Genomic DNA, 27,604 nt, shown 5'->3' with positions numbered 1-27,604 from the left:
AAAAAAAAAAAAAAAAAAGGCACTAGATATTCACTTATTACTTAATGTTCACTCTACATCACTCAGACCATTTGTTATTATCAGGATCTAGTCAGTGGCCTGTGGGCATCACATTTATGAAATGGGGTGTTAGATTCTCTAGTTCTCTCCTAGGTTGTTGTGGTGATTATGAATGTCTCATCTTTTACATGGTGCAGCTACAAAGAGTTGAAGCCTAACTCTGGTCCTGAGTGATCATGTAAAGCAGAGATCCTTGCTTCCTTTGTTAGATAAACAGTGAGAGCCAAAAATAAATTGTATTGTATTCAGTCACAGGATTTTCCAGGGTTACATAGTTATCAGATCATGACTAATATACACTAATATTGCAAATGATCCCTAAAGATCAGGGAACTTGAAAAGGCCCATGTTCAGGCTAAAAGTGGGTCAGGTTGGGCAAGGATAGCTTGCTGTTAGTTCATGTACAAAGTTATGAGGAGGCAGGATGATAGAAGATCAATTTCGTCAAGCCTGTTGATGGCATGAGAAATTTGAGAAATTGTCACAGAAAAGCCAACTTGTGGGCTGCTTTGGAGAGAAGAAACAAGATCAACTTGGGAAAATGGTGCATAGTATATAGACTCCATTTAACAAAGAGCGTTTTATAAGTATGAGCTGTTCAACAGTAAGTAGAGATACCTTTTAACTGATGAGCGTAGGAAGAGTTAAAATGGTTATGCTGAGGCCGGATGTGCAAGAATCAGGGAGGCGATATGACAAAATCTTTTACTACATAACATTTTAGACAACAAAAAAATTTTGATGTTAAGATCCTATCACATTTACATTAATAATGATCATGATATCAGTACATAAGCATTGACATAGGATATGTTTTATTATTCACCCAGAGAGGTGCTTGGCTTATCACAATTTATCTACAATTCTAGGCATCTCTCGTAAAGCAATATCATGCCAGTGATGGTTTGGCTAGACTAAGTTGGATACAATCAGGAAAGCAGAGTAATGGCTTCCAAGTTTGGTCCAGAGATAGGGGTAACTAAAGCATAAACCTTAGCTGAAGATTTTAGCAAAGATACTGACTCATAGTTCTCATCCCTTGAAAGTTTAATTTATAGTTGTGTGTGGGGTCTGGGAATATGTATTTAAATAATTTTCGCAAGTTAGTCAGGTGGGCAGTCTGGTTTGGGAGTGCATGTTCTACCTGTTTCTCTGCTTTTGTGAGTGTTTCATTCCTTTAGGTTTGTTTTCTTCTTAATTTCATAGAAAAAGTTCCTTTTTAAACTCCAAATCGATCTCAACTGAACAAATGCAAAAGAGGATTTGTTCATGCAATAGTTAGTGGGGCTATGAAAGATGGCAGCAGAAGCAACCATACTGGCCCCAGAATTTGGACTGAGAAAGACAGAATCACAATGGATGAAATTCAGAGCCTGCATGGCCATCAGATTTCTTGACTTTCATCCTGTCACTATCTCCTCAACATGTGGGGACAAGCCAGGGACCTCATAGGTTGCAACCAGTCTAGTCTGGCATCTTTTTCCAGAAGAAATTTCAAGGAGTCAATTCAAAGTTGCCACAGTCAGGCAACGAGCCTAGGTTACACTTTCAGGCTATTGTCAGAAGATTCCTCAATTGTTAATTTTGTAGCTTTGGTGGCAAATGGCTATGACTGATTTCAGAGCTGCTCAAGACAGCATTTCAAGGAAGGAGTATCTGAAAGAGGGCCAGGCAAGTTTTCCTTCCAGAAGAGATAATGATCAGACACCCAGGGCCATGGCTGAAAGCTCTTAGCAGAGTGCATACTGGCTTTGCATTGACCCCTGTCCTCAAAGCAAACATCACTTGGCTTGACTGTGCACACTAAGTCTCTCCACAACAAAGTCCTTTCCCTGGATAGTAATTGTTTTTTAACAGGTTGAAGTAAATACATAGCCATTTGTGTCTGGGGATAAGTGGCCTATGTGCAGTACATTTCTCTCTGTTCCAATACTCGTCACATTCTTTAATGAGACTTCAAATACTCAATTTTGTGACCTCTGTCTCAAACACCTCCAGTGTTCAGTGCCTGACAAGACAGCATGAACCTGCTAAGAATGAAAGGTAGAATTCCAGTGACCATTCCCTGACCCAGATATTTTGTGACCAAGTTCTAGCTCAGCATTACGGTCCCCTTCCGCTGAGACTCTCTCCATTGAGTTCTTGCTGTAACTGTAGTCAGTTTCAGTTAACTGGTCTGTTTGAGAGGGTGAGTCAAAGCTCTCTAGTAAACTTAAAAATCTAGACATCTAGGATCAGCTCAACAACTCAGGAATCTGAACGTAAGTTACAAATAAGCCATCTACAAAAGCATCTTACTCATATCTGGAAGCCTGAACTACTTGAATCTTTCACTGAGTGTCTATGCCCCCACCCTATTTACCATCTTTGCAAGCTTTCAGTGCCTGGCACAAATCTTTTCACACAGGCAGGACTCAGGTAATAGTCTCTTAGCTTAGAGTGGATGAGTGGATTGGTGAACAAACAAACTCCTGTGGAGTATTGTCAAGACCCAGGCTGGAATTCAAAGAAGAAATGTATGGCACAAATATATCTATGCACCGTTCATACACACACTGTGACCATGTTTGCCTGAAACAACACCGATTTATAGCATCGGCCTCTTCCTCGATGACACCTTCATTCACTTAAATAGGCTGGACATTAAATGTATGGTTACCCTATTCATGTGTGCTCTTGCCGTGTCCTTTTTAAAGAGCTATTTATTCTTGTGTTTAATTCCAATAATCCTGGCTGTCTCCTTTTCATTTTGCAATAGATTCGCAAATTTTAAATGATTAGCAAGGAACAAAGAGGCTTACATATTCTATCAAGAAACCTCTAGAAGTCATTATTTTATAGCATAAGTGAAGTTTGTTCTGCAAGACAAGGAATTAAGGAATGCGTTTAGAAACAATTTTAACAGAAATGATTGCAATTAAAAAGGGCTTGATGTTATCTGAAAAACAGCTCATTTTTATATATTTTCAGATAAATGAAACATTACTAAAATGTGTAACATTTATTTGCATCTACTGTGCACACCATATGTCGAGGGAAGATATATAGAAAATGAAGTTAAGGTGTTAACATTTGAGACGGTTGTAACCTATAATAAAGCCTTGATTAACCACACTTTAGCTTCTAAATACTATAATTGACTATTGTTTTCCCCTTTTACTGTCATTTAAGGGAAAGAGACATGCCACATTCAGATAAATGGGGATTACACATTCAACTAAAAGTACAATAAAAAAGAAACAGTCCCTCTTGATTCTTGAGATTGTCATGGACTCAGCTCTCAATCTGTCCAGTTTCCAATATACTTTCTCTTTTTCATTCTCCATTGTGAGGCAGTGAGGTCTGATGCTCAAATGCATGATAAACCTAAGGACCCATAGCTTCCCAAAACCCCAAGAAACGATTTATCTTCTTCTTCCATAGAAATACGAGTGAACTTATTCTTTGAAAGATTTTTGTGTCAAGTTTTGAACTGGCTAATTCTAAGCAGAGCAGACAATTCAGCTTACCAGAAGACCTTCTTCCTAAACACCTACACAGGCCCCACTTTGCTGTGTTTTGTTCTAATGTGATATTCCATTACTGGACATGTATGATGTACAGAGATAATAGACAGACGTGTGGCCAGCAGTGCTTGAGCCTTCTGGCTCAAGTCAGGAGGATTTCAGAACAAATCTGACAGTGTTCGTTTAAGGCGTCTTGACACCATCTGGCAAAGATTTGAACAGAAGGGAGTCAAAGGACTTCCTTGGGGAATATTCTTTCCCCTATGCAAATGAGAAAATGTCATATTTTGACCCTTGTGGGGTCAAAGGAAATATTTTAACTTGGAAAAAAGAAAAAAAGAAACCCAAGGAGTGACTTGTCCAGTCCACTCACTGTATTTTAGGCAAGACATTCATTTTCCTTACTTCGTGCCATTGCAGAATGCTTCCCTACCTGCTCTCATCTTATCTCAATCTTATCCTTCCTTCAAGGTCAAGCTCATGTTCTGAGTTTTCCTCACCGTCAGACTTCTTAGCCTGCACACAAAGCAGTCTTATCAGTGTCATCATCATCTTTTATTTACAATTGGAGCGGTGGCTGTGACTTTTCTTTCTCACGACAGCTTTGCAAATGGCAGCAAGCCTCCAGTCTCTAAAACTGTTTGAAGGGGACCCGACCCAGAGGCAGCCACCAATGCTGAACCCTCCTCCCGTTCTCCTCTGGCCGAATGAGCCCTCGATTATTGTTTGGCATTATTAAATGTCAACCGCTGGATGGCTCCCCTCTGGGAACTCAGTGAAAATGGCAAGAAATATAAGATTAGAAAGGAGGAAGCACGCAAAGCAGCTTCCACTTATTGGCAGAGAAGAGAAAAAGCTCCTAAACATCATCCCGGTGTTCCTCTTGATCATCTGTTGTCAACTTCCCCCTTTTTCCTCCTTGAAGGCATGTCTTTGCACAATGTAATGCATTAAAGCTACAAGTTTTATTTCAAAAGCAATATTAATATTGGAGTTGGAAAACATTTATTTGTCTGTCATTTAAAAGGAAATTGAGACTTCAAATTGTTTTCTGCTCAGATTCCCCTATAAAGACTTTCTCTGACTTTGAGGCTAGAGGTTGTGAATCTAGTTTTCCGGAGGTTTATCTGGGGAGATGGAAGAAAACTTGCTTGTATCAGTCGAGCACCTCCTATGTGCTCTTCCTCATCAGCTGTGATTTGAATGTGTCCCCTCCAAATTCAGGCATTACTAGTGTAATAGCGTTCAGAGGCAGGGCCTCCAAGGGGCAATTAGGTTATAAGGGCTCTTCACTCATGCATGAGATCAGGTGCCCTTCAAAAGGGCCCTGATGGAAGGCGTTCCTTCCCCTTTGCCTTCTGCCTTCTGCCACCTGAAGACACAGTGTTTCACACCTCTGGAGGCTGCCGCGTTCAGGGTGCCACCTTGAAAGCAGAGATCTGATTCTCACCCAACACCAGATTTTCCCACGTTCGTTCTTGAACTCCTGGTTTCCAGACTGTGAGAAGTAAATTTCTTGTCATTTATTTGCTATAAATTATCCAGTTTTTAAGATACACTACCCAGTCTCAGATACTCTGTTACAGCATCACAAAATGGACTAAGTTACTTGGTTTCCTCACAATCCCCGAATGAAGTAGATACTGTTGACCGCATTTCTTAGATGAGAGTATGGGTTAGCTGGAGGCAAAGTAACTTGGAGACGGCCGCAAAGGCTCCTGTTATACACAGCCAGTGGGTTATCACAGTGGGGTCCGGGTCCAAGAGGGGAGGAACAGTTTAAGTTTGCCTTTGTGCTGTTTGGGAATTCCTCACTCTGCTGCCAGGGAAGAGAGGGGCCTGAAGTCTTTCATAAAGGTAGAGAGAGGATGCAGCTAGTGGCTCTTTTAATGACTTGTCTCTTAGGAAAGGGGGATTTGTGAGAAGGACCAATACTGCCCTGGGATTCCAGAAACCTCGTGGCCTGTCCAGGCTTTGCCACAGGTTTTCTCTGAAGTCTTGTTTCTTCACCTGTGAAACAGGGACATCAGCATGTGACATTCCCACTCCAGTGAGATTTGTGGCTCTTATTACCTGTGATTAACGTACTCATTTCAAGGAATTAATTGCCAGTAATAATTTATTATCGCTTGCCAAGGTATGTTTGTATTTTAAATAAAGTATTTTGACTATTTCAATGTCATATGCTAAAAATAAAAAGTAATAAAAATAATCTCTAAACAGTAATGAAAATTAACATTCTTGACTGCTTAGGACATGCATTCACATTCTCTTATTTCAGACTAAAAACTAGAGCCCACAAAACTGGAAATATTTACTATCTAGCCCTTTCCAGAAAAAGCTTGCTGCCCCATGTCATTATAAGAAGATATAACATACATTATTTGGATAGGGGAACTAAGGTTTCAATTTTTTAAATACAACTATAAGAGATGTGATTTAATCCCCACATCTGGTAACTCTAAAACCTTTGTTCATTCTACTAAACCTGACTGCAATTTCCTGTAGAACTTACAGTGGGAAGCTACAGGTAGAGTAAGTACAAACTGTAAAGCGAGGCGAGAGACCAGCAGTGGTGTCATTTGGGAGCAGGACATTCTGTGAGAGAGCTGGAGCGTATTTTACCATATAATCCTGGTGTAGATCTCCTCTTCCCTGATCCTATACCCCTGGTAGATATTGCTCATTGATCGAAGCACAGTTTTTTGCTGAGTCTAGATGCAGTCACAGAATTTCTCTGTACACAATTCGCCAAGCCTAATGTATAAAACATAATCACCATTTCTGACAAGCATGAGCAGGAGATATTTGACTATCTGGGTCTAATAGAAATCTTTGAGGTAGTGGTAGGAGAAACTGTAAGACAAGGAGAATTTCAATTTATTTTACTTGCAAAAATTTCGACAATAGGGATATATTCATGAAATCCTCTTGGTTTGGCACGTAGCTGGGATCTGTGGGGACACAGGAGAGTAAGGAACATTAATATAGCGTTGGAGACCATGGACTATGGAGTCAGAATGTCTGAGTCCAACGACCAGCTCTGATACTCATGTGTGTGACTCTGGGCGTATTTTACTTATTTGTTTCTCAGTTTCTTCATCTAGTAAGATGGAAAAAAGAGAGAACCGACTTTATGGGTTATCGTGAAAATTAACCGCACTGATTTGCCTAAAGCATGCACTGCCATCCTTGACCTAGTGTAAGTGCTCATATAAATGCTATATTACTATGACATAGCTCTCAATGTGCTTAGTCTCCTTGTGCACACAAGACAAACATACAGAACAACTAAGAAAAAAGCAGAAGATAATACAGTACAAGCCACACCCAGGGTCTTTATTCTTCTATGTTCTGTGCCTCCCTGCACCGTTTCTCCTACCTCTAAATGCCAAAGATAAAAAAAATTCCGAGGGACCTTTTTTGCATTTATGCATGATATTGTTCATCCCAATGAATCCAGTCATTTCATGGATTTTCCAAGAACCCCCAAGATAATGCAGTCTTGTGGGAAATCTTGCTGACCTGTCGTTTGTCCTGTTTTTCTACAGCTACAGTCAAATATATTTTCTGCCATTGTAGCAATTTGGAAAATAATACATGTCACCCCAGTGCTTTTCAATAATGATTTACCCGTGCATTTCATCAGGTAAAGCTAAGGTCTCAAAGTACCATAAACCATTTGTAGTAAAGAGTGACCTGTAATTGTTCAAATTGAGTCATTTCAAATTATGGAATTGTTTGTATCATAATACCCCAGGGACACCTGGGCAGTCATAAACGAGGTAAGCTACCATTTTAGCAGTCTGCTTGGGAAATAAAGAACTTTATGATATGTAATGTTAAAGATTCCATGCCTATGCACTTATGAGCTATGGCTTTATATACTCAATTTTTGGAGATGGTGTTTTCTAAAGTAGGTTCACAGGGAAAAATAAAATTTTAGCGCTACCCCTCACCGAGCAAGAATCAAAGACGAAGACAGAATTTTTTCCTGCTAAAATTTTAGAATTCTTTTTCACCTTCTGTTTCTTTCTTTAAAAAAAAAGTCAATTATTTTAAGTTGGCAGGTGGTGAGTTGGTCTAGGGGTCACTACTGTTTTTTATGTGAAGAGATGAGTTCTCTATGTGGTGACTTCATATATCCTCCTAGCCTTAGCTCCAGAAAATAACTTAATTTTATACATACTAAATATAATCTCCTAACAGCATGAGTTGGAGACTATGGAATCCAGCAGTTTATTCTTTGTGAAAGTCTCTAGGTGTTTGTGCAAGCCAAGGCCTCTGACTCAAAAGGCTCCAACTCATATGGAATGCAAAAGCAAGACAGGCTATTATCAGACTACACAGGAGGGGAACTCTCCTCAAATAGCTCCTCATCAAAGTTCTGCAACATCGGAATAGCCATTGTTTGAAATGTCAAAGGGTGAACTAGGCGATAGGATTAAGATGGCCTACACAAGGCCGCTAGAGTAAGTTTTTCCGGCAGAGCAAACCGAGACAGAGTTTTCTCAGCACCCAGATATCAAGACCAAGAGGCCCAGTGACGCTCCAAACAGGCGATAATAGCCATTTAGTGCTATTATCATCAACCAGGGCTGGAACTGGCTCGATTCTCCACGGCACCACCACAGGCCACGACAGCCTCCAGACCCAGTGGAGAAGGTGAGGGAGGGGATTCGGAAGGTCTGCACGGACAGTGTGACTTGCAGGACGCCGTTCCCCTCACGGGAACCGCCTGCCCTGCGGCCGGGCTCTGCTGCGGAGAGGTGCTGGAAGGGGACGACTGGAGCCGGGCCAGCCGCCGTTTCCCTGGGACTCAATCCTCGTGGGCAGCTGGGCTGCTTTCAGCTGGCCTGGGGGGCGGGGGAGGGATGGGCCCTGGGGTCAGATGCGCTGAGTGCAGACTGTCCCTGGCCGGGTAGGTTGCCTGAGAATACTCAAGACCCCGAGGCCAGCTGCACTTTGACATTTAGACGGCTGATTGCTGAGGCCAAGGTGAGAGTTGGGTGGGGTGCTTGGGCATTGCAACCTCTCACTCCCCGTGTAAACTCTTCGGTGCCCACCCTGCACAACAGACTTCCCTAGCGGCCTGGAACGCTCTCCTCATGCCCACCGGGGTAGCCGAGAGTGCAAACTTACAGGGTGCTTCAACTCCTTTTCCCTGTACTCAAAGGCTCAAAACTGGCAACGAAATTGGGAAATCCACAGAGCCCTGTACTTTAGCTTAGGCTGGCTGGAAATTTCCTGAGGCAACACTCACCAGGGAGAAACCCTACAGCCAAAATAGAGAATCCAGGAATAAACCCAAATACCTACAACAAACTAATCTTTGACAAAACAGAGAAAAACACACACTCAGAAAAGGACGCCCTATTCAACAAATAGGGCTAAGAAAATCAGATAGCTACATTTATAAGGGTGTTGACTCCTGTTCTGAATTAAAATTTAATGTGAACCATGTTGCCGTTAGCCAGACTTTCTTTCAGTAACTTGTAGATGTGGTGAACTGTATCAGTTATTATTTTTTTAAATTTAAATTTTCTGTATTTCAATTGCTTTAGGAAGTGCATATAGTTTTTGGTGACATTAATGCATTGTACAGTGGTGAAGAAATCTGGGCTTTAAGAATACCCTCCACCCACACTTGTGCATATTGTACCCAACAGGAGATTTAAAAGAAACTATTTCTTTTAAATATGTGGGGTAAAATTCAGGGTTAGGTATACAAATTTTTCATTATGCAGGTACTCTTGTTGAGGAGGTGTGCCTCCCCCTCCCCTGGCAGTTTCCCACTACTGCCAATCCCTTTCTTACAGTGTTATGGTAGCTGTTCAAGGTCCGCTTATGAGTGAGAACATGTGATACTCAGTTCTTTGTTTCTGTAATAGATCACTCAGTATTATAGCCTCTAATTCCATCCAAGTTGCTGCGGAGTTCATAACTTTGTTCCTCTTTATGACTGTGTAATATTCCATCATGTATATGTATCACATTGTTTTTTAATCCAGTCCTCATTCAATGGGCAGCACGGTTGGCTCCATGTTTTTGCTATTATGAACAATGCTGCAATAAACACACGTGTGCAGATATTTTTTTCATTGAGTGATTTGAGTTCCTCCAGGTATATTCCCAGTAGGGGGATTGTGGGGTCCTATGGAAGGTCAATTTTTAGATCTACTAGGAATTGCCACACTTTTTTCCACAGAGGCTGTACTAATTTACACTCCCACCAACAGTGTAGAAGTGTTCCCTTTTCCCTGTGTCCGCTCTAGCATCTATTGTTTTTTGAATTATTGGTAATGGCCATCCTGACTGAAGTTAGGTGGTATCTCAGTGTTGTTTTAATATCCGTTTCTTTGATAACTAGTGACGCTGAGTATTTTTTCACGTATCTGTTGGCTGCTTGTATGTCTTCTTTTGAGAAGTGTCCGTTCATATCATTTGCCCACTTCATAATGAGACTGTTTGTTCTTTTCTTTTTGGCATGTTTGAGTTCCACACAGATCCTAGATATTAGGCCTTTGTCAGATATTCAGTTGGCAAATATTTTTTCCCAGTCTGTGGTCTGTCTACCCAGTCTCTCAACAGTTTCTTTGACTTTGCAGAAGCTTGTCAGTTTGATGAGGTCCCGCTTGTCTAGCTTATCTGTTACGGCATGGGCACTAGGGATTTTGATCAGGAATTGGCTGACAGTTCCAATTTCCATAAGGATGTCTCTTGCATTTTCTAAGGTTCTTATAGATTGAGGTATTATGTTAGGTCTTTAATCCATTTAGAGTTGATTTTTGTGTATGGTGATAGGTAGTGGTCTCGTTTTAATCTTCTGCATGTGGTCAGCCATTTGTTCCAGCACCATTTACTGAATAGGTTCTCCTCTCCTCAGTGGTTGGTGGTGGAGGCTTTGTCAGAGATGAGTTGGTTGAGAAATTGAGGTTTAGCTTATTGAATCTCTTTCCTGTTCCAGTGGTCTATATGCCTGTTCTTGTACAAATACCAGGCTGGTTTGATTATTGTAGCTTGATTACTGTAGCCTTATAATAAAGTCTAAAGTCTGGAAGTGTGATACTTACTTTTTTTTAACTGAGAATTGTTTTGGTGATTCGTGGCCATTTATCTTTCTGTATAAATTCCTGTATTGTTGTTTCCAGGTCTGAGAAGAATGCTGCTGGTAATTTAATGGGTATTGCATTAAATCTGTAGATTGCCTTAGGTAGAAAGGACATCTACACAATGTCAATTCTTCCAATCCATGAGCATGGGATACTTTTCCACTTGTTTGTGTTGTCTTTAGTTTCTCTGAGCAGTGTTTTGTAGTTTTCTCAACAGATAGTTTTTGTCCTTCCATCCCTTTCCCCTCCCCCTTCTGAGTCTCCAGTGCCCATCATATTGTTCTCTGTGCTTTTGCAGATTCGTAGTTTAGCTCCCATTTACAAGTGAGAACATGTGGTGTTTGGTTTTGTGATCCTAAGTTAGTGCCCTTAGGATGATGTTCTCCCAGTCCATTCAAGTGGCCGCAAAAGACATTATTTTATTCTCTTTGAATGTGAGTCGTAGTCCATTGTGTATATATACCACATGTTTGTCCTCTTTATTTTATTTTAAAGATGTAGGGTAAAAGTCAGGTGTAGGTATCTGAGTGGACACTGGACAGTTCAAGTTTGGACCTCACATCCCCTGGTTCAGGATCAGGGACCCTTAGTAATTGTTATGTGCTCCCACTTCCCTCCGCTGCCAGACTCTTGTTACTGCCGATTCCTCTCTTGCAGTATTGTGGTAAATGTTCAGGACTCACTTATGAGTGAGAACATGTGGTATTTAGTTCTTTGTTTCGGTGTTAGATCACTGAGTATGATAGACTCTAAATCTATGCAAGTTGCTGCAAAGTCCATAGCTTTGTCTTTCTTTATGGCTGTGTGATATTTCATTGTGTATATGTACCACTTTTTTTTAATCCAGTCTAGTATCCATGGGCAGCACAGTTGGTTCCGTGTGTTTGCTATTGTGAACAGTGCTGTAATAAATATGCATGTGCAGGTATCTTTTTTGTAGGATTAGAATTCATCTGGGTATATCCCAAGAAAGGGAATTGCTGGGTCATATGGAAGGTCAATTTCTAGGTCTTTTAAAAATTGCCACATTGTTTTTCATAGAGTGAACTAGTTTATACTTCCACCAACAGTGTAGAAGTGATCTCTTCTTGGCATCCTCACAAGCATCTGTTGTTTTCTATTTATTAAAGATGGCCATTCTTACAGGTGTTAGGTGATATCTTAATGTAGTCTTGATTTGCATTTCTCTGATGATTAGGGAGTATGAGCATTTTTTCATGTATCTGTTGGCTGTTCATATATCTTCTTTTGAGAAGTGTCTTCATGTCATTTGCCTACTTTTTATTTGGGTTGTTTTTTGTTTGTTTGTTTCCTTTTGACTCATTGGAGTTCCTTGTGGATCCTGGATGTTAGGCTTTTGTCAAAGGTACAGTTAGAAGATATTTTTTCCCCATTCTGTGGGCTGTCTTCCTGCTGTTTCTTTTGCTTTGCAAAGCTTTTCAATTTTAAGAGATCCCACTTGTCTATCTTATCTCTTATGGTATATGGTTTTAGAGTTAAGATCAGGAATTTGTTACCTATTCCAATGTGCATAAGGATGTCTCCTGTGTTTTCTAAGATTTTTTTATAGTCTGAGGTTTTACTTTTAGGTCTTTGATCCATTTAGAGTTGATTTTTGTGTAGGGTGATGGGTAGGTGTCTTGTTTCATTCTTTTGCATGCAACCAGCCAGTTTTCCAAGAACCATTTGCTGAATAGGTTCTCCTCTCCCCAGTGGTTGTTGTTGGTGTCTTTGTCAAAGAAGAGTTGGCTGAGAAATTGAGGTTTTGCTTCCAGAATCCTGTTCCATTGGTCTATTTGCCTATTCTTGTACCAATATCAGGTTGTTTTGATTATTGAAGCCTTATAATAAAGTTCTAAGTCTGGAAGTATGGTACCTTCTGCTTTGTTCCTTTTGCTGAAGATTGTTTTGGCTATTTTTGGTCTTCTGTGTTGTTGTTTCCAGTTCTGAGAAGAATGATGTTAGTTATTTTTTTCTTTTTCTTTTTTTTTCATTATAATGATGTGGGGTACATTTCAGGGTTAGGTATACAAATGATGTTGGTAACTTAATGGCTATTGCATTGAATCTGTAGAATGCCTTGGGTAGTATGACCATTTTCACAATATTGATTTTTCTAATCTATGAACATGAAATATTTTTCCATTTGTTTGTGTCTTTGATTTCTTTGAGCAGTGTTTTGTAGTTTTCTTGTAAAGGTCTTTTACTTAGGAAGATGCCAACGTATTTCTTCTTCTTCCTTTTTTTTTTGAGTCTATTGTAAATGGATTGTGCTTTTTATTTGATTCTCAGGCTGTGCTTGGTGGTTCAGCCTGTTATCCCAGCACTTTGGGAGGCTGAGATGAGAGGATTTCCTGAGCCCATGGGTTCGAGACCAGCCTGGGCAACTTGGCGATACCTTGTCTCTACACTAAATCAAAAAATTAGCTGGGTGTGGTAACATGTGCCTGTCGTTCCAGGTACCTGGAAGGCTGAGACAGAAGGATCACTGGAGCCCAGCAAGTCGATGCTGGGGTGGCCGTGAGTATGCCATAGCACTCCAGCCTGGGCAATGGAGTGAGATTCCAACTAAAAAAAAAAAAACAATAAAAATGTCACTGTCTGGGCAACCCCCTTGGGTCCCCTCCCACTCCCCTCCCACTGTAGGAGCTTTTCTGTCCTTTCAATAAATCCTGCTTTAAAAAAAAAAGTGATGTCTTTTGCACATTGATTTCATACCCTGAGACTTTGCTGAAGTCATTTTTCAATGCTAGGAGGTTTTTGACAGATTTTTTTTTTTTTTTTTTTGGTCTTCAAGGTATACGATCATATTGTCTGCCAAGAGGGATAGCTTAACTTCTTCTTTTTCTATTTGGATACCCTGGATTTCCTTATCTTATCTGATTTCTCTGGCTAGGACTTCCAATACTTCGTTGAACAGGAGAGATGAGAGTAGACACCTTTGTCTTGTCCCTGTTTTTCAGGGCAAATGCTTTCTAATTCTGTCTATTGAGAAATATGTTGACTATTGGTTTACAGTAGATGACTCTTACTGTTTTGAGTAATGTTCCTTCTCTGCCTAGAGGTTCAAGGGCTTTTATCAAGAAGAGATGTTGGATTTTGTTGAAAGCTATTTCTGCATCTAATGATAAAATCATGTGGTCCTTGTTTTCACATCTGTTGATGTATTTAATTACATTTATTGTCTTGTGGATGTTGAACCAGCCCTGCATCCTGGGAATTAAGCCTGCTTGGTCATGTTGGATGATAATTGACATGTGTTGTTGGATCTGATTTGCTAGAATCTTGTTGAGAATTTTGGCATCTATGTTCATCAAAAAGGCATCTATGTTCATCAAAAAGATTGACCTGTAGTTCTTTTCTTGTTGGGTCTTTATAAGGTTCGGGTATCAATGTGAAGTTAGCTTCATAAAATGATTTGAGGATTCCATCTTTCTTGATTGCCTGGAATACTTTAGAAAGTTGGTTCAGCTCCACCTTGTATGTTTTGTAGAATTCCACTGGGAAGTTGTCTGGTACAGGGCTTTTTTTTCTTTGCTTTTTTGGTTTTGTTTTTTTGTAGGTAGTTTTCTTATGATAGAGTTGATTTCCTTGGTTGTTATTGGTCTATTTAGGATTTCAATTTCTTCTTGCTTCAACCTTGGGAGATTGTGTGATGTCAGAAAGTTCTTCATTTCATTTAGGTTTTCGAGTTTATTTCCCTACAGGTGTGCATTGTACTCTCTGATAATCTTTTTAATTTTTTCGGGGTCAGGTGTAATTTTATCTTTTGCATTTATAAGTGTGTCTAGTTGAGATTTTTCTTTCTTTTTCTTAGTTTGACTAAAGATCCATCTATCTTGTTTATCCTCTCAATGAACAAGTTTTTTGTTTTGTTGATTTTTTTCTATGATACTTTTTCATGATACTTTTTCTATGATACTTTTTTCTTCTGTGTGCTTCGGTGATCTGGATTCTTCTGCTGATGTTATGGTTTTGGTGGTCTTGCTTTTCCAGGTCTTTTAGATGTGGTGTCAGTCTGTTTATTTTGATCTTTCTGTTTTTTGTTTTTGTTTTAACATGTGTATGTAGAGTTATAACTTTTCCTCTTATTACTGCTTTCATGACATCCCAGAGATTCTTGTAAGATGTATCATTGCTTTCATTTGTTTCCAGGAATTTTAAAAGTTCTGTCTTGATTTCTGTGTTGATCCAGGAGTCATTCAGTAGTGTCTTATTTAGTGTCCATGTCTTTGTGTGTTTTGTGAGAGTCTTGCTGGTAGTGATATTTATTTTAATTGCATGTGGTCAGAGAAGATACATGGTAATATTTCAGTCTTATGATATTTATTTATGCTTAAATGTGGTCAGTCTTGAAGTATGTTCCATGTGGTGATGAGTAGAATGTATATTCTGTGGTTGTTGGGTGGAATGTTGTAGGTATTTATAAGTCCATTTGGTCAAGCATCAAGTTGAGATTTTGGATCTCCTTATTAATTTTTTGCCTCAATAATCTATCTTGGGTTCTTAGTGGGGTATTTAAGTCCCCAATTATGATAGTGTTATCATCAACATCCTTTTTTGGTTTACTTCTAAATTCTTGTGCTCTTGTGTTGGGTGCATATATGCTTAGAATGGATAGTTCTTGTTGATGGATTGAGTCTTTTATCATTATGTAGAGTCCTTCTTTTTAAATATTTGATAGCTTAAAGGTTGTTTTGTCTGATATTAAAACAGTGACTTCTACATTTTTTTTTCCATTTGCCTGAAAGTTTATTTTCCATCCTTTAACTCTACGTGGGTGTGTGTCCTTTTTTGTGAAGTATGTTTCCTGGAGGCAGTAGATTGTTGGGTCAGTTTTTTAAAAATCTCGTTTGCTGTTCTATGTCTTTTCAGTTGTATACCACATTTTCATTATCCACTGATTGGCTGATGGGTATTTAGGTTGGTTCCACATCTTTCCAATTGTGAACTGTGCTGTGATGAACATGCAGTGCAGGTGTCTTTTTTTTTTTTTTTGAGTTGGAGTCTCACTAGGTCACCCAGACTGGAGTGCAGTGGCCACTCCTGGCCACCGCAACCTCAACCTGCTAGGCTCTGGCGATCCTTCTGCCTCAGCCTTCCAAGTAGCTGGAATTACAGGCATGTGCTACCACGCGTGGCTGATTTTTTGATTTATTGTAGAGATGAGGTCTTGCTGCCTAGGCAGGTCTCGAACCTGCAGGCTCAGGCAATCCACTCACCTCAGCCTCCCAAAGGCATGGGATTACAGGCTGAGCCACTGAGCCCAGCTCAGGCGTCTTTTTTATATAGCTGCCTCTGTTCCTTTGAGCAGATACCTAGTAGTGGAATTGCTGGATCAAATGGTAGATCTACTTTCTTTGAGAAATCTTGATGTCTTCAAAGGTTGCTCTAATTCATACTCTCACAAGCAGTGTACAAGGGGGACCTCAGAAAACCAGGAATTTATTTGTAAAAAACCTTGTATTGATTCTTACATGTTTAAACTTAAGTCACTTCCAAAGTATTCTCTGTTTGATGCAGTACACCTATTAAGATGCTTTTTCCACTCATAATTGCTCAAAACAATATTTTAACTCATCAGTTTTGATGACTTTTAGTGATTCTGCCTGTTTTTGCTTTACTTCTTCAACATCAGCAAAACATTTCCCTTTGAGGACTTTTTTCATCCAGGGAAACAAAAAGAAAAACGTTGTCCAGGGTGATACCAGGTAAAGAGGGAGGATGGGGCATGGACATCATGCCATTTTTGGTTAATAACTACTGAACTCTCAGTGCAGTGTGGACAACAGAACTCATAAATCATTCATCACGAAATGAGCAAACGTGTTGAAAGAATTCCTTCCCTCCCCAAAATTCACTGAAGCCAAATGCAGCCTCTCACAACAATGCTACCTGGTACACTGATGCCAATAGGTTCCTAAAACACTTACCTAGTGGTGGAATGCTATACTACAAGGAGTCTGCATTCCAAAAAATAATTCTGTTTTTAGAGAGGTTCCCCCTTTGTATAAGTGTTCCCTTTTTTCCACATCTGTGCCAGCATCTATTTTTAAAAAGTTTTTTATTAATCACCATTCTGACTAGTGTAAGGCTATATCTCATGTGGTTTTAATTTTCATTTCCTTGATGATTAGTGATGCTGAGCATTTTTTCATATGTTTGTTAGTCATTTGTATATATTCTTTTGAGAAATGTCTGTTCATGTTATTTTTTTTCACATCTTAATGGGGTTATTATTTGCTTTTTTCTTGATAATTTGTTTGAGTTATTTGTAGATTCTGGATATTAGTCTTTTGTACCAGCTAGCACGTGTAGTTTGCAAATATCTTCTCCCATTCCATAGATTGCATGTTGGCTCTGATAATTATTTATTTTGCTGTACAACAGCTTTTTAGTTTAATCAAGTTCCACTTACTTATTTTTGTTTGTGTTGCATTTGCTTTTGTAATTTTAACCATAATTCTTTGCCAGGTCGATGTCCAGAAGAGTTTTTCTTCTGCGATTGCTATGGTTTCAGGTCTGAAATTTAAGTTTTTAATCCATCTTGAGTTAATTTTTGCATATAGGGATCAAGTTTCATTTTTCTGCATTTAGCCCTCCTTTTTTTTTTTTTTTTGAGTTGGAGTCTCACTCCGTCACCCAGACTGGAGTGCAGTGGCATGCCCCCGGCCACTGCAGCCTCAACCTGCTGGGCTCTGGCAATCCTTCAGCCTCAGCCTTCCAAGTAGCTGGAACTACAGGTGTGCACTACCATGCCTGGTTAATTTTTTGATTTATTGTAGAGATAAGGGCTCACCAAGTTGCCCAGGTGGTCTCGAGCCTGTGGGCTCAGGCAATCCACTCACCTCAGCCTCCCAAAGAGGGGGATTACAGGCTGAGCCACCGAGCCCAGCGTGTCATCCATTTTTACCAGCACTATTTGTTTAATAGAGTGTCATTTTCTCAATGTTTGTATTTGTCTGCTTTGTCAAAGATCAGTTTTTTGTAGGTATTCAGGCTTATTACTGGATTGTATATTCTGTTCCATTGATCCACATGTCTGCTTTTATATCATGCATTTTTGATTACCACAGTCTTGTGATATAATTTGAAGTCAGGTAATGTGATGCCTCCAGCTTTGTTTCTTTTGCTTAGGATTGCTTTGGCTTTTCTAGTTCTTTTTTTTTGGTTCCACATAAATTTAATTTTGGGGGGTTTTGTGTAAAAAAGTGACCTTCATAGTTTGACAGAGCTTACCTTGAATTTGTAGATTACTTTGGGTAATATGGTCATTTTAACAATATTGATTCTTCTAATCAATGGACTTGGAATGTTTCTTCATTTGTTTGTCTCTACAATCTTTTTCATCAGAGTTTTTTTAGTTCTCCTTGTAGAGATCTTTCACTGCCTTCATTAAATATATTCCTAGGTATTTTGACGTTTTGGTAGCCCTTGTAAATGGAATTGAGTTCTTAATTTGATTCTCAGCTTGTTTGTTATTGGTGAATAGCAGTGCTACTGATTTGTGTGTGTTAATTTTGTATCCTGAAATGATAACAAATTCAGTTATCAAGTTCAGTGATCTTTTGGAAGAGTCTTTAGGGTTCTTAAGGTATAAGATCATATTGTCAGCATACAGAGATAATTTGATTTCTTCTTTTCCAATTCGGATACTTCTTTCTTTGGCTTATTGCTCTGACTAGGACTTTCAATGCTATGTTAAATATAACTAGTGAAAGTGGACATCCTTGCCTTGTTCCAGTTTAATGGGGATTTTGTTCATTGACATTTAGGATGACATTGGTTGTGAATTTGTCACATACAGCTTTTATTATTTTGAAGAATTTTCTCTGTATGCCTATTTTGCTGAGGGTTTTCATCATGAAGAGATGCTGTATTTTATTAAATGCATTTTCTGCATCTAGTATTGAAATGATTATATGATTTTTTTGTTTTTAATTTTATTTAAAAATTACATTTATTGAGTTGCATATGTTGAACTACCTTTGTACCCCTGGGATAAAACCCTCCTGCTCATAATGGATTATTTTTTATGTGTTTTCTGAGATCAGTTTGCTAATATTTTGTTGTTCATTTAGTTTTGCTCTGATCTTCATTATTTCTTTTCTTCTGCTAGTTTCAAGTTTGTTTTTTCATTTTTTTTTAGTTCCTTGAGGTGTGACGTTAGAATGTCAACATGTGATCTTTCAGTATTATTAATGTAGGCCCTAAGCACTATAAATTTTCTTCTGAGAACAACTTTAACTGTGTCCCGGGGGCTTTGATAACTTGTTCCATTGTTGTCATTCATTTCAAGGAATTTTTAAATTTCCATCCTGATTTCATTGTTGATTCTAGGATCATTTGGGAGCAAATTATTTAATTTCCATGTTTTGCTTGTTTGTTTTTTTGCTTTTGTTAGTTCTTTTTGGAGATAATTTCTAGTTTTATTCCACTGTAGTCTGAAAAGTTGCTTGATATGATTTCAATTTTTAAAAAATATTGAGACTTTATTTGTGACTCATATGTTCTATCTTGGAAAATGGTCCATGTACTACTGCAAAAATATATATATTCTGTAGTTTTGGGGTGAAATGTTTTCTGGATGTGTGTTATTTCCATTTGTTCTATGGCTCAGTATAATCACATTTCTTTGTTGACTTTTTGCCTTGATGATCTGTCTTTTGCTGTCAGTGGAGTGTTGTATTACCGTATTGCTGTCTTTCTGAGGGCTCTGGTGTTAGATGCATATATATTTTGTTATGTTTTCTTATTGTATCAATTCCTTTATCACTATATAATAGCCATCTTTGACTTTTTATTGTTATTATTATTTTAAAGTCTGTTTTATCTGATATGAGAATGGGTATTCCTGCATGGTTTTGGTTTACATTTGCCTGGAATATTTTTTTCCCACCCCTTAATCTTGAATCTGTAGGAGACTTTGTGTGTTAAGTGGGTCTCTTGAAGGTAGCAGATATATATTTGGCTTGTGTGTGTGTGTGTGTGTGTGTGTGTGTGTGTGTGTGTGTGTTTAAATCCATTCTGCCAGTCTACGTCTTTTTAGTGGTGCACTGAGACTATTTACATTCATAGTTAATGATATGTAAGGTACCTTTCCATTCATCATGCTGGGTTTTATCTGGTTGTTGTTGTTGTTGTTGTTGTTGTTGCTTTTCCCTGTATTATTTTGGTGGTGCATAAGGCTTGTAAGCTTTGAGATTTTAAGAATTTTTTTGTAAAAAAAAATTGTGCTGGGCACAGTGACTCAAGCCTGCAATCCCAGGACTTTGAGAGGCAGAGGCAAGAGGATTACCTGAGCTCAGGGGTTTGAGACCATCCTGAGCAACATGGTGAAACCTCATCTCTATAATAAATACAAAAATTAGCCAGGCATGGTGGCACATGCCTGTGGTTCCAGCTACTTGGAAGGCTGAGGTGGAAGGATCACCTGAGCTGAGCAGGTTGAGTCTGCAGTGGCTATAAGCATGCCACTACATTCCAGCCTGGGTGACAGAGTGAGACTCTGACTCAAAAAATATATATATAAATAAATAAATAAGAAAAGATTTTTAGCATTTTTCAACTGGTGTGTATTGACCTTCTTTCAGTATTTAGATCTCCTTTGAGTATTTCTTGTAGAGTTGGTCTAATGTTGACAAACTCTCTCAGCATTTGCTCTGTGAAGGTCTTTGTTTCTTCTTCATTTAATGCAACTTAGTTTTGTGAGGTACAAAATCCTTGGCTGACAGTTGTTTAGTTTGAGGAGATTGAACATGGGATCCCACTTCCTTCTGGCTTGTAAAGTTACTTCTGATGGGTTTACTTTTGTAAATTATTTGATGGTTTTGGCTCATTGATCTTAAAATTCTTTCCTTCATATTAACTTTGCGTAACCATATGACTGTGTGACTTGGGGATGATCTTTTGCAATGAAGCTTCTGGGAGTTCTTTGGGCTTCTTGTGTCTGGATATTTAAATCTCTGGCAAGGCCAGGGAATTTTCCTCCATTATTCCTTCAGATAGGTTTTCCAATCTGTGGCTTTCTCTGTTTCCTCATGAAGACCTAAGATTCTTAGGTTTGGCTATTTTACATAATCCCACATTTCTTTAAGATGTTTCATTTTTTGATTCTTTTTCTTAATTGTTGTGTGAGTGGGTTAATTTGTATGCCTTGTCTTCACGATCTGAGATTCTTTCTTTTGCTTGTTCTAGTCTACTGTTAAAACTTTCCACTGAGTTTTGTACTTCCCTAAATGAGTTTGCATTTCTAGGATTTCAGCCTGGTTTATTTTAAGATGACTATCTCTTTGGAGAATTGTTAAATTATGTCCTGAATAATTTTCAAAATATTTTGATGTTGGTTTTCAATTTTCTCTGTAAGTGCATTGAGCAGTTTTGTAATAAACTTTAAATTCTATATCTGGAATTTTAAAGATTTCATTTTGGTGAGGGTTCATTGCCGAAGGCTTGATGTGGTCTTTTGGGGGTGTTGGAAAACTCTGTTTTTTCATATTGTTAGAATTATTTTTCTGATTCCTCCTCATTTGGGTAGACTATTTTATTATATCTCAGGTTGGCAGGGAGTAGGTGTAGGCATATAGGGTTCTGCAGCCGTAAAGAAGGAAAAAACTATGAACTTTGCAGCAACTTGGATGGATTTGGAGTCTACATCCTCAGTGATCTCTCACAGGAACAAAGAACATGTTCTCACTCATAAGTGGGCCCTGAATACCTTTCACAGTACTACAAGAACGGGATTGGCAGTAGCAGGGCACTGCCACAGAGAGGTGGGAGGGGACTGAAAATGAGTAATCTTTCCTGATCTTGATTCAGGCGAAGTGAAGGCCAAGGGGAGAAACAGACTTCACCTGCAACCAGACCACTGAGGTACTCGATCCTGACTTGCACCTCGCGTCTTTGAAATTTTAAAAAAGGAGGAAAAAATAAAGCTGTGAAATTGGTGAACAGCTACAAAAAAGACTATGAAAAAGTTGTATGATCTTTGTATCTTGCTAGGAGTCTGGGCTATATAAAGCTTGGAAAGAGATTGGGGAAGACGCATCTTACCTGTGATCCTACTGCTTTTGATCAAAACTTTCAAGGGCCAACTTATTCTCAAACCAAACTATAATTTAATTGTGAGTGAATAATGCTATTAGATGATAATTTTGATACCAGAACATTGTGTGTCTGCATTTCTAAGTTTGTTATGCTTTTTGAACTATTGTGTTAGATGACCTAGTTGGCCTAGTTGATTCTAGTTGACTTATTCATTGATGAGAAGACATAGTGATGTAGAAAAAGGTAAATTTTAAAAAATCAGGAAACTCTAGAGAGTCTGTCAAAAACTTCCTTGTGCTGATAAAGGACTTTGTTAACGTCTCAGGATATGAAATCAATGCACAAAAATCAGTTGCATTTCTATACACCAAAAACAAGAAGGCTGAGAAGCAAATAAAAAACAATACCATTCAAAATAGCCACACAAATAAAATAAAATACCTCAGCATTTATCTAACTAAAGGGGTGAAGACTTCTACAATGAGAACTACAAAACACTGCTTATAGAAATCAAAACTGACACAAACAAATGGAAGAACATTCCATGCTTATGGGTTGGAAGAATCAATATCGTCAAGATGCCCATTCTGCTTAAAGCAATCTACAGATTCAATGCAATCTTTATCAAATTACCAGCATCATTTTTCACAGACTTAGAAAAGACAATACAAAAATTCATATGGAAGCAGAAAAGAGCCTGAATGGCCATAGCAGTTCTCAACAAAAAGAACAAAGCTGGATACAGCATGTCTCCAAGTTTCCAACTTTCCTACAAGGCCACAATAATCAAGACAGCATGGTAATGGTACAAAAATAAAAACATAGATCAGTGGAACAGAACAGAGAATCCAAAATTAAAACCATAGACCTTTAAAACTCATCTTCAACAAAGCCAGCAAGAACAGACACTGGAGAAAGGAAACTATATTTAGCAAATGATGCTGGGAAAATGGCTAACCACATGTAGAAGAGCAAAACTGGACCCCTACCTATCACCATATACAAAAATTAACTGAAAATGGATTAAGGACCTATATGTGGTCAGGCTTGTCAGGATATAAGAATCTTAGAAGAAAACTTGGGCATTGGAGCAAGCAAAGTATTCACAGCAACATTTTCAAAAGCAAACCTAAAATTGTCAGGTGGGACATTATCAAGCTAAGTTTTTGCACAACAAAAGAAGTCATCAACAGAGTAAAGAGACAATCCATAGAATGGGGGAAAAATTGCAGCTTATGCATCCAACAAAGGCCTTGTATATTCAGGTTATACAAGGAACACAAACAAATCAACAGGAAAAACACAAACAACCCATGAAAAAAGTGGACAAAGGGCATGAACAGATACTTCCCAAAGAAAGACATTTAAGCAACCAATACAGATTAACAAAATGCTCAGCCTCACTAATCATTAGAGAAATGCAAATCACAACTATAGTGAGATACCACCACACACTGGTCAGGATGGCTTTCATTTATGTCTAAAAACAGTAGATATTGGTGAGACTGTGGAGAAAAGGGAACACTTCTACTTCTACACTGATGTTGAAAATGCAAGCCAGTTCAACCTCTGTGGAAAGCAGTGTGGTGACCTAAAGAGAACTAAACCTTTAGCTACCATGGGATCCAGCAATCCTACTTCTGGGAATATACTCAGAGGAACATAAATCACTCTGCCAAAAAGACTACTGCATATGTATGTTCATTGTAGTGCTCTTCTCAATAACAGAAGCATGAAAACATCCCAGATGCCAATCAAAATGGACTGGATGAAGAAAGCACGGTGCATATGCATGAGGGAATACTATGCAGCCATAAAGAAGAAAAAAATAATGTGCTTTGTAGCAACACGGACGCTGCTAGATACTATCATTCTAAGTGAAATACCACAGAAACGAAAAACTGAATACCACATATTCTCACTCAAAAGCAAGCCCTAAACATTGGGCATGTGAGCACGAAGGTGGGAGCAACCATCACCGGGCACTGCTCAAGGAGGGAGGAGGGCTAAGGGCACACAGCCATCCACTGGGTACCATGTTCACTGTCGGGGGAATACGGGCCCACTAGAAGCCCAAACCCTACCTGCACACCATTTGCGTATGTAGTAAAGCTTCACTTGTACCCTACACCTGTGAAATGTAAAAAAAAAAAAAAAAAAAGCTAACAAAAAAACCAGACTAGATTAAATTCCCTAGTAGTTCACCTACTACTTATTCTTTCCCAGCAAGGTACTTATCTCACTGAGATTCAATTCATTCATTTGTAAAGTAGTGCTAATACTTTGCTTTTTGAGGGGAAGGTGGGTTTTGAAGAAACCACATGCAAATTAAGTAAAATGCCAGTATGATACCTGATGACATTTTCAAGCATTGAGTGTTTAATATCTACTGTGCTTTTATGTGTATTTGTAATCAACAATCTTTTTTTTAAAAAAGATGGATACTTATCATCTCCATTTTTTGGATGAGAAAACTGAGGTAATAGACTTGAAATAACTTGCTGAAAGTTGTACAATTAAGGGATGGTTGAGACAAATTTTAATGCAGGTTGGATTGTAGAAAGTTTGCAAGAGCAAAAAGCATCACTTACATCCTAACAATAAGAAGAAACTAGATAACTTTTTAAAACTGTGATTTTTAAACCCGGAAAATACCTGAGGACACAATCAACTTTTCTTCAGAAAGAAACAAGCCTTTCTTAGGAAAGTAGTGTCTCATGGCTGTTTTTACCTCTAGGCAGAAAGAGAATTAAACTCTCCATAAGTGTGGCTAAGGAGAAACCAGCCCAACTTCTGACAGACTTCAAAGGTGCATACGGGCATTCATGATGACTAGAAATCTCAAGGACCCTCAACTGTCAAGCAGATAAACATTCAATCTCGTGTCTTAATTGAATGCGTAGCAATAGCACACCATATGCTGTGGGCAGAGGAGGACCAAAAGAGAACATTCCTGGGGCAAAGTAGGCCTTTCCCACTTTACCCAAGGCAGGGCAGAAAAACCGAGCAAGACACCTCCCCATCCCAAAGTGCATGGAGCCTCTATGCCTGCAAGATGGTGGCACACTCAAAGGTTTGGGGCAAAGCAGGAGGGCTAGGAGAGATTCCCCCACTCCACCCACACAAGCTGCACAGGACTTATCAGAACAGCCATCGCCCAGTGAAGGCTGGTATTAGGTAGGAGGGTTAAGAGCGAACCACCAAGGGTGCTCTGAGTCTTTACTGAAAGGTAGTGGTGGATGGCAGATGAGAGAGGTTTCCCAAAGCATTGAAATTCAGGTGTAGAGCTACAGAATGAGAACTCAGGACTCCCCAAAAGGTGGTTGCTGAGGTATGAAGCTGAGAGAGAGCGCTTGTAGCTTAGAGGGTGCAAGGCTGACTGTACAGCATGACAGGACACCTGTCGTCTTGGTGTGTTCAGATCCTAAGCTCTGTGACAGAAATGTTCTGTTTTCACCATAAAATGGTTTGAAACTCGCAGTAGATAATCATTCTAAAGTTGTGACAAAGGCCAAACCCAGCTTAAATACAGATTAATTAAGACTCATCTTACTGATGATTTGAGAGAAGTGTGATTTAACATAGGGTAAACATAAATTCATTTCAGGCTCTATTTTTTTTGCATTCAAAGTCTGTCTTACAAAAAAAAAATAATAATAGTCGTAAGTAACCAGGAAACAAAGAAGAAAAAAATATAACTTATCATCTAGAGTATAAAGTAATCAATAAAAGCAGAGCCACAGAAGACCCTAATGTTGGAATTAGTAGTTAAGGGTTTTAAAATAACTCTAGTCAATATGTTTATACATATGTTTATAACTATCTGGTGGAAGTGGTGAACAATTTGCATAAATAAATGGAAAATTTCAGTGGAGAAGCAAAAACTAGATTAAAATACCAAATGGAATTATAAAAGTTGAAAAATACAATATATGGCACAAACAATTTATTTGATGGACTTAGCAGCAGACTGAACATAGTAGACAATGAGAGCAGTGAACATAAAGACAGCCCTATAGAAAGTAACCAAACTTAAAAGCAAGGTGAAAAAAGTGTCAGGTTACTGAACAGAGCTCTCAACATCCTCATGGTCATTTTAAATAATTCAACATATAGGAAATTGAAGTCCATGAAAGAGAAGAGAGAATAGAACAGGAAAATTAATAAATAATAGTCAAGAATTTTCCAACATTGATTGGAGATATCAACCCTCAGATCTAAGAAGTTCAGGGAACCTTGAGAAGAATAAATATTAGTAAAAAGTCTGCCTAGGTATAGTTAAATTGCTGAAAACCAAAGATAAAATAAAATTAAAAAAAAGATAGAGAGCAGGTTTCAGAAAGCCGTAGCCTGCAGACCAGATGTGGCTAACAAACTGATTATGTACAGCCATGGTTCAAGAATTTTGTGTAATTATTATATAAGTATCTAGATAATGACCTCAATTTTTCCTCTTGGTCTAAAAGGCCTAAAATACTATCTGCTCATTTACAGTAAAAAGTTTATTAACTTCTTATTTGGAAAAAAAGAAGAAACAGTATTCTAGAAAAGCAGTAGTAAGAAGGTTAGTAGAATTCTTATAAAAAGAAGACTAGAGTCAATGGAATAATATCTTTTTTTTAGATTAGAAAATATAGTTTATTTAAGAAGTAAATTAGTGCTGAAAGAGTGAAAAAATATAACTCAACCTAGCTCTGAGATTTTTGTTCTACATCGGCATCTATTGTCATTTGTCAAATCTGGTGTTGAGGGGTACGGGGAAGCCAAGCCCACAAATCTTGGCAACTGAAGCTAAGAAGGGGGAGTTTAACAGTGACGAGCATAGGGCTCACTGTTGACTCAAAAGAGCGGTATTCCCCACACATACATGAGGGGAGACGTTTTACAACAGCGTATTTGAAAAAGGGACAGAGATTTGTAGGTCAGGACACTCAATTTTGGCTCATTGTTGGCTTAGCTATTGACAGTAGTGTTGTATGATAAATACAACACTGGATCATAGTCAGAAGATGGTCATGGAATCGAGTCATACTTCACCTCTTTAGTGCTTTCATGGCAACTTCTGTCAGCTGTGGTTTCCTTCTCTGCAAAATAGCGATAACTACTCCACCTACTTTTCCTGGTTGATTTGCAAATCAAGGCAATGAGACTGAATGTCATAAGCAACTGAAAGGTTCTTTGGATACTCTCAAAGTATAGGTTGAAATATTACTGGGAAAAATGACAAAAGAATCCCAACTCTTACCACCAATAGAAATCAGTACATGCATTCTCATGCTCCATGGATATAATTATCCATGGGTCGTTATCTAAAAAAAGAGAGGATAGTATTATTCTCTTCTATCCAGGTAAGGCCACTCCAAAAATGTTGAGCCTTTGAATGTCACATGTTAAGAGGGAGATAAACCTACGAAGGCACATTCTAAGGATATTCTTGACTAAAATTCCAAAAATCTCAGGGGCAGAACATTGGAAAGTATGAAGGCTTATTCCTGAATGAGTAGTAGCCTTACAGAATAGAGATTCAGGATTCCCAAAGAAACAAAATGGAAAAACATGAACATATTTGGAAGCGTGGCTCAGATGTTCTTTGTCCTATGGCTCTGAGAAAAGTGACTAAGCTGCTTGAATCTCAGATTCAGCACTTGCTAAATGAAGAATATTATCTAATTTATGAAGGTGTTGTGAGAATTGAGTGAGACAATACTAAGGAAGATAATACAATACACACGCTGCTTTTATATAGCACTCTAAGATAATGAGTCTAGAATAATATTATAGAATATATGTTGAATATTAAGCCTGACCTTTTTTTCTCTTATCCAAATTCCTGTCTAAGAGTTTGAGGAGTCATGCCTGATAAGGACTCACTAGATGGGG

This window comes from Carlito syrichta, unplaced genomic scaffold, assembly GCF_000164805.1.
Source record: "Carlito syrichta isolate Samal-C Ts95f unplaced genomic scaffold, Tarsius_syrichta-2.0.1 Scaffold302291, whole genome shotgun sequence".
In the NCBI taxonomy this organism is placed as follows: domain Eukaryota; kingdom Metazoa; phylum Chordata; class Mammalia; order Primates; family Tarsiidae; genus Carlito; species Carlito syrichta.
The sequence above is the reverse complement of the archived record's forward strand: the minus strand, read 5'-3'. Positions refer to the sequence as shown.